Raw genomic sequence first — 6,199 nt, forward strand, 5'->3', positions numbered from 1 at the left:
GTTACTTTTGATAGTGAAAGTGAATAACTTTTTTATCAAGGAAAAACAAAAAAAGGGATTTCAAGATAAACAGCTTAAGTCTGATCATGTTAATCTCTCCACCTGATACTGAGAATGGTTCAGCAGCATGGATATGATGGCTTAACTCATATTTTAGCAATTATGAGCTCCTTTTAAAATAAATGCATATCTAGTCAAGAAAATAGTCCATTTTTATTCTTATAGATATATCTGGTAGATAAATTTAATAATAAAGTGGTGCATTTATTATGCATTTATGTAAACATTCAACATATTTTTTAAAAAAAATTACTAAAATCCATTTAGACCATTTTTTAAAAAATTGTGAAAGTTCCAAAAGTTGGGTTTTTTTCAGATTCAAAATATGGAAATACATTTGCCTTAAATATAGTGATAATATTCATATAACTTCATTAAATATTTCACAATCATATAATTTTACAATTAAAGAATTAACTTTCTGTTTTCTACTATCTAATATTTTTTCCACAGAACAAAGTGTATAATTATCTACCTTAAGTCTATTCTATTGCCTTAGTAAAATAAATTGTAATAGCAGTAGCAAAGATAAACAATCCTATCTAATAAAAGAGAGACATCCGCTACCCTTCCCATTGGCTACTCAGGGCGATATGCAAATTAACTGCCAGCCAAGATGGCCGTTAACCGCCAACAAAGATGGCGGCTAATTTGCATACTGCAGGCAGGATGGGACAGCGCTATTCTGCCTGCCCTGCCACCATCTGGGCCTGCAACCCAACCCAGGGCTGGCAGCGTGACCCTAGCGATCTGCCACTGGCCAGGCCCCCAACCGGCTCTCCCTTGGGAGATCTGGCACTGGTGGGGACTGCTGCCCATCAGCCAGCAGTCACGCCCCCAACCGGCCCTCGCACCAGGGATGAGCAATCAGAGATCCCACAGCAGGAAAGGGGGCCTGCAGCCAGCCTCCCTGTGCGCCTGCCCGTGGGATCGCCAGGGAGATCACAGAGCAGGAAAGGGCATCCTGCAGCCAGTCCCTGTGTGCACCTGCCCTTGGGTAGCTGCTGCAATCCCTGAGGAAGAAAGAGAGGCCTTTAGCCAGCCCCAGTGTGAGCCTGCCCCTGGGTCGCCATGGCAATCCCACAGCAGGAAAGGGGAGCCTGTAGCCAGCCCCCCTGTGCGCCTGCCCATGGGATCACTGCAGTGATCACGGAGCAGAAAAGGGCAGCCTGCAGCCAGCCCCCATATGCGCCTGTCCCTGGGTTGCCACAGTGATCATGGAGCAGGAAAGGGGGGCCTGCAGCCAGCCTCCGTGTGTGTCTGCCCTTGGGATTGCCGCAGCTATCACAGAGCAGGAAAGGGCTGCCTGCAGCCAGCCCCCCTGTGCACCTGCCTGTCCATGGGATCACTACAGCAATCACGGAGCAGGAAAGAGCGACCTCTAGCCAGCCCCTCTGTGTGCCTGCCGGTGGGTCACCAAGATGATTCCACAGCAGGAAAGGGCGGCCTGCAGCCAGCCCCCATATGCGCCTGTCCCTGGGTTGCCACCGCAATTCCACAGCAGGAAAGGGCGGCCTGCAGCCAACCCCTGTGTGCGCCTGCCCCTGGGTCGCCACAGCGATCACGGAGCAGGAAAGAGCGGCCTCTAGCCAGCCCCTCTGTGTGCCTGCCGGTGGGTCACCAAGGTGATCCCACAGCAGGAAAGGACGGCCTGCAGCCAGCCCCCATGTGCACCTGCCTGCCCATGGGATTGCTCATGCGATCCCCCAGCAGGATAGGGTGGCCTGCAGCCAGCCCCCCTGTGCCCCTGTCCCTGGGTAGCCCTGGGGATCCCACAGCAGGAAAGAGCACCCCACCCTGGCCACAGCTCAAGGGAGAGTACAACATGCAGTGGAGGCCAGGAGCCTGAGAGATCAACAGAGAGGAGCGCCTGCTCCAAGCCTCCAGGGTGTGGCTGGGGGCAGGCCCCCAGCAGACACACACACACACACACACACACACACACACACACACAGGGACGCCTGCACCAAGCCTCTGCTGCCAGACTGTGGCCATCAGTAGGACATCCACTGAGGGCTCCCGGACTGAGGGGCAGGCTTGGCTGAGGGAACCCCATCCCCCAGTGCACGAATTTCGTGCACCGGGCCTCTAGTCCTATATTATAAAAGCCTAATATGCAAATCAACCAAATGGTGGAATGACTAGTTGCTGTGATGTGCACTGACCACCAGGAGGCAGATGTTCAACGCAGGAGCTGCCCACTGGTGATCAGTGTGCTCCCACAGCGGGAGCGCCTCTCAGCCAGAAGCTGGGCTCACAGCTGGCGATTACAGCAGCAGTGGTGGGATCCTCTCCCACCTCCACTGCAGGCGGGTGATAAGGAGCGAGGGGTCCCACACTGGGATAGGGTGCAGGCTGGGATGAGGGATCCTCTCCCCCAGTGCACAAATCTCGTGCACTGGGCTTCTAGTAAAAGTTATAAAAGAGATACTGCTTGGTAGCACATTGCTAAGCCCTCTGTCATATACCTTATGGGTATATTAGTCCTTTTATGTTCTCAAAGGAAGATTTTTAGATTTACAGATTTTCTATAAATATTTACTTCTAGTTTTCTCACTTAGTGTTATTCAGCTGCAATACCTGTTTTCATAATATTTCCCAGAATGCCCAGGTGCATTTTTTGAAATGTTCATTGCAAAATTTTATTATGATATTTTCTAAAGTAGTTCACCTTTTTAAAGGTATTTTAATTATCTTGTATTTATAAGAATAGGTAAGTGTCACTGTCTCAGCCTCATTGTCCTTGGAAGCGGGTGACACGACGTAGTTGTAGACAATATGAAAGTCTGCAAGGAGTGCTCATGAGAAAATGTTGGCTTCCTTATAAAAAGGACTGTTGCCGAAACCGGTTTGGCTCAGTGGATAGAGCGTTGGCCTGCGGACTGAAGGGTCCCGGGTTCGATTCCGGTCAAGGGCATGTACCTGGGTTGCGGGCACATCTCCAGTGGGAGATGTGCAGGAGGCAGCTGGTCGATGTTTCTCTCTCATCAATGTTTCTAACTCTCTATCTCTCTCCCTTCCTCTCTGTTAAAAAATCAATAAAATATATTTTTAAAAAAAATAAAAAAAAATAAAAAGGACTGTTATAGCCTAACTCACTCTTCCCTCCTCTTTCTGCTCTTTAAGGCTATTTTCCTGGAGTCAGGGTAGTCATATTAGGATCTGAGGGAGGGGCCATGAGAATTGCACATACGAAAGACTACATTATTGAACTATTATAGCTATTATCATCACCAGCACTTCTTGTATATGATTAAAATAAGAAAAATATCTAATTTTTTAAACCATTGATAAACATAGTTTCCAGATAATGATCAGTATAATAAATAAGATGACCATGTTAATCCTATATAATAAAAGCCCAGTGACTATAACGACCAGAATGACAAGAGACCAGAACCACCATGGCCCCTCACCGGGTTGTCCCCCACCCCCCCCCCCCCCCCCCCCAGCAAGCAGTTAGGAGTTATCAGGTAGGCAGGAGAGGCTGGGGGTGATCAGGTAGGCAGACGAGTGGCTGGGGGTGATCAGGTAGGCAGACAAGTGATTGGGGGTGATAGGGCAGGCAGGCAGAGCTCTGCAATCAATCGCCTCAAAAAGGGAGTGAAAGAAAAATACCACATGATCTCACTCATTTATGGATAATAAAGACCATTATAAACTGATGAACAAAAATAGATATAGAGACAGAACAGCATTAAACAGACTGTCAAACTACAGCAGGAAGGCTGGGGAGGGTTGGGGTGGGTAAGAGATCAACCAAAGGACTTGTATGCATGCATATAAGCATAACCAATGGACACAAGACACTGGGGGGTAGGGGAGGCAAGGGAAAGGTCAAGGGGGAAAAAAGGAGACAAATGTACTACTCATTGTAATATTTTAAGCAATAAAAAAAAAAATTAAAAAAAAAAGGAAGACCCAGGCCACAGCCTGTGGGAGGAACGTTGGGAGGCTGACACCGGAGGTGCTGGCGGAAGTGGACACTACAGGGTGGGGCTGGCGCCATGGTGGCTCCTGAGCGGGCATGGCACCTGCAGCCTGGCCCAGGCCCCAGGGTCGCAGCCTCTCCCAGTGGTTTCTGCAGGGCTGGACTGCCACTCCTCCTGCTATGATGCCTGGGCAGATCCTGGACCCTTCCATGACTGGGGCCTCTCTGCCAGGGCTCGGTCCCCTGACCGTACACCCCAGCTCAGCCCTGACTGCAGGGGAGCTGAAATACGCTGACATCCACAACATTGGGGCCATGATCGCCCCTTTGCACTTCCTGGGGGTGAAACTGGGCAAGAGGCCTCAACCTGTGAAAAGTGAGATAGAGGAGGAAGAGGAGCAGAGGAAAAGGTGCTGGGAAAGGAACGAAGTGGTGGCAGCCCCATGCTGGAATAAGAAGTAGGAATGGAAGAGGTTTCTGCAGCGGGAATCTGAGTGGCTGGAGCTCATTAATGTGGAGCTGAAAACCCAGATGGAGGAGCTGAAGCAGGAGCGGCAACAGCTCATCCTGATGTTCAACCAGCATCGCCCCACCTGCATTGTCAGGAGCAACAGCATTAAGACCCCGTACTCAGAAGGCAACCCACTGCTGGAGCATCTGGAGGAGAAGTGACCATGGGCTGGGAGGAGGAGGACATGAGGAGAGGGAGGAGGAGGGTCCCAGAGGGCTCTTCCTTGCTGCATGAAAAACTCTTCAATGAGGCTCAGCACAGCCAGCATTGGTCAGGCTTTTTTGTGAAACTCAGATCAGCCACACCGGGGGAAGAAACCCAGGACCAAGCACTGAGACCAAAGCAGTCCTGAGGGGGCGGGGGGGGGGGGGGGGTGGCTGTTCTGCCCAGCACCAGGCTTGCAGGTGGCAGGACAGAGGCTCTGGGCCACAGAAATGCCCAACCAGGCAGCTGTGGGCACTTCTCTGGCATCTCCACCAGGGCACCCACCAAAGGACCTCTGAGCAGCCAGGAAAAGCCATGAGTTGCAAACAAAATTAGGCTGAGTAGGGAACTCAGAGTGAAACTGCAATCTGCCTGCCCCCAGCCCTGACCCTGATTCTGACCCTGACCCTGATCCTGATGCAAGGCTAGAGAAGGGCATAGTGCCAGGCCCTGCTGTACCCACCCACCGTGGTCCAGCTCAGTCCTGTCCAGAGTGGCAGCTCAGGCGCACCCTTGCCAGTCCTGCTGGAGTTGCTGTGGGCATGAACCATGGGTGCCCTTCCAAAGCCCATACTCACTGAGTGTTTACAGACTGGCTGTCCTAGCAGGGCTTTCAACTGCACATGTTTTTTATACTTTCTATTTTTTTAACTATTTTTTACAGAAAGATTTTATACAAACAATACATAAATGGATTTCTATAATCACTCGGTGTGATACAGTATAAATATGCTATGGTTTGTTTGTTACGGACAGTTATTCAGCAGTTATGGCCGTTGTGTGTAACTTCTAAGTACTGTAGTCTCTGGGCGCTGGGGGTGGCAGGGGCTGGGTGCGGTGCATTTCCATCATGGTAAACCCTTCATAGTACTCAGATCTGTATCACTCAATAAACATTACTCTTACTTAAACAAAGGAAAGAGGAAGGCCCAAGCACTGGCCGGTGACACTGTGGCAGGTGTGCGGCTTGCCAGCAATAGCTCTAGAGAGGGAGGCCCAGGCCAGCCACGCCATGGAACCCTATGCCTGTCACCTGCAGAGGGAGAATACTGGTGACAGGGAAGGGGGGGCAGTGCTGCATAGATGGCAAGCAGTGGCAGCGGTGGGGTCGGGGCTAGCTGCCTTCAGCCAGGGGAAGGAAAGCCCCGATAGGCCCTGATCTCAGGCCAGGCCTAGGAACCCTACCCGAGGGGTCCTGGATTGTGAGAGGGTGCAGGCTGGGCTGAGGGACCCTCTCCCAAGTGCATGAATTTTCATGTACAGGGCCTCTAGTAATAATATAATAAAATATTTGAACACCAGGTTGTGGAAATTGCTCAAATGCAGTGACGGCACCAATCCATTGTTACATCACATTGCCTCCTTTTCTCAATCCTGTGGCCTCAACTTCCCTCAAAGGACAAACCAAAACAAATAACTATAATATCTCTATAGTCACAAGTGTTGGTTACTTTTATACATTGAGCAATGTAATAAGTTTCAATGCCCTTATA

The 6,199-nt window shown here is 50.2% G+C and overlaps 1 pseudogene; it reads left to right on the forward strand.

The window, feature by feature from the left end:
- The first annotated feature begins 4,171 nt into the window (after positions 1-4,171).
- Positions 4,172-4,663, forward strand: LOC139005335 (jun dimerization protein 2 pseudogene; annotated as a pseudogene).
- The last annotated feature ends 1,536 nt before the right edge of the window (positions 4,664-6,199 follow it).

The sequence above is a fragment of the Myotis yumanensis genome, unplaced genomic scaffold (genome assembly GCF_028538775.1).
Source record: "Myotis yumanensis isolate MYYU_CA2020_CCGP unplaced genomic scaffold, mMyoYum1.0.hap1 SCAF_3, whole genome shotgun sequence".
NCBI classification, from domain to species: Eukaryota; Metazoa; Chordata; class Mammalia; order Chiroptera; family Vespertilionidae; genus Myotis; species Myotis yumanensis.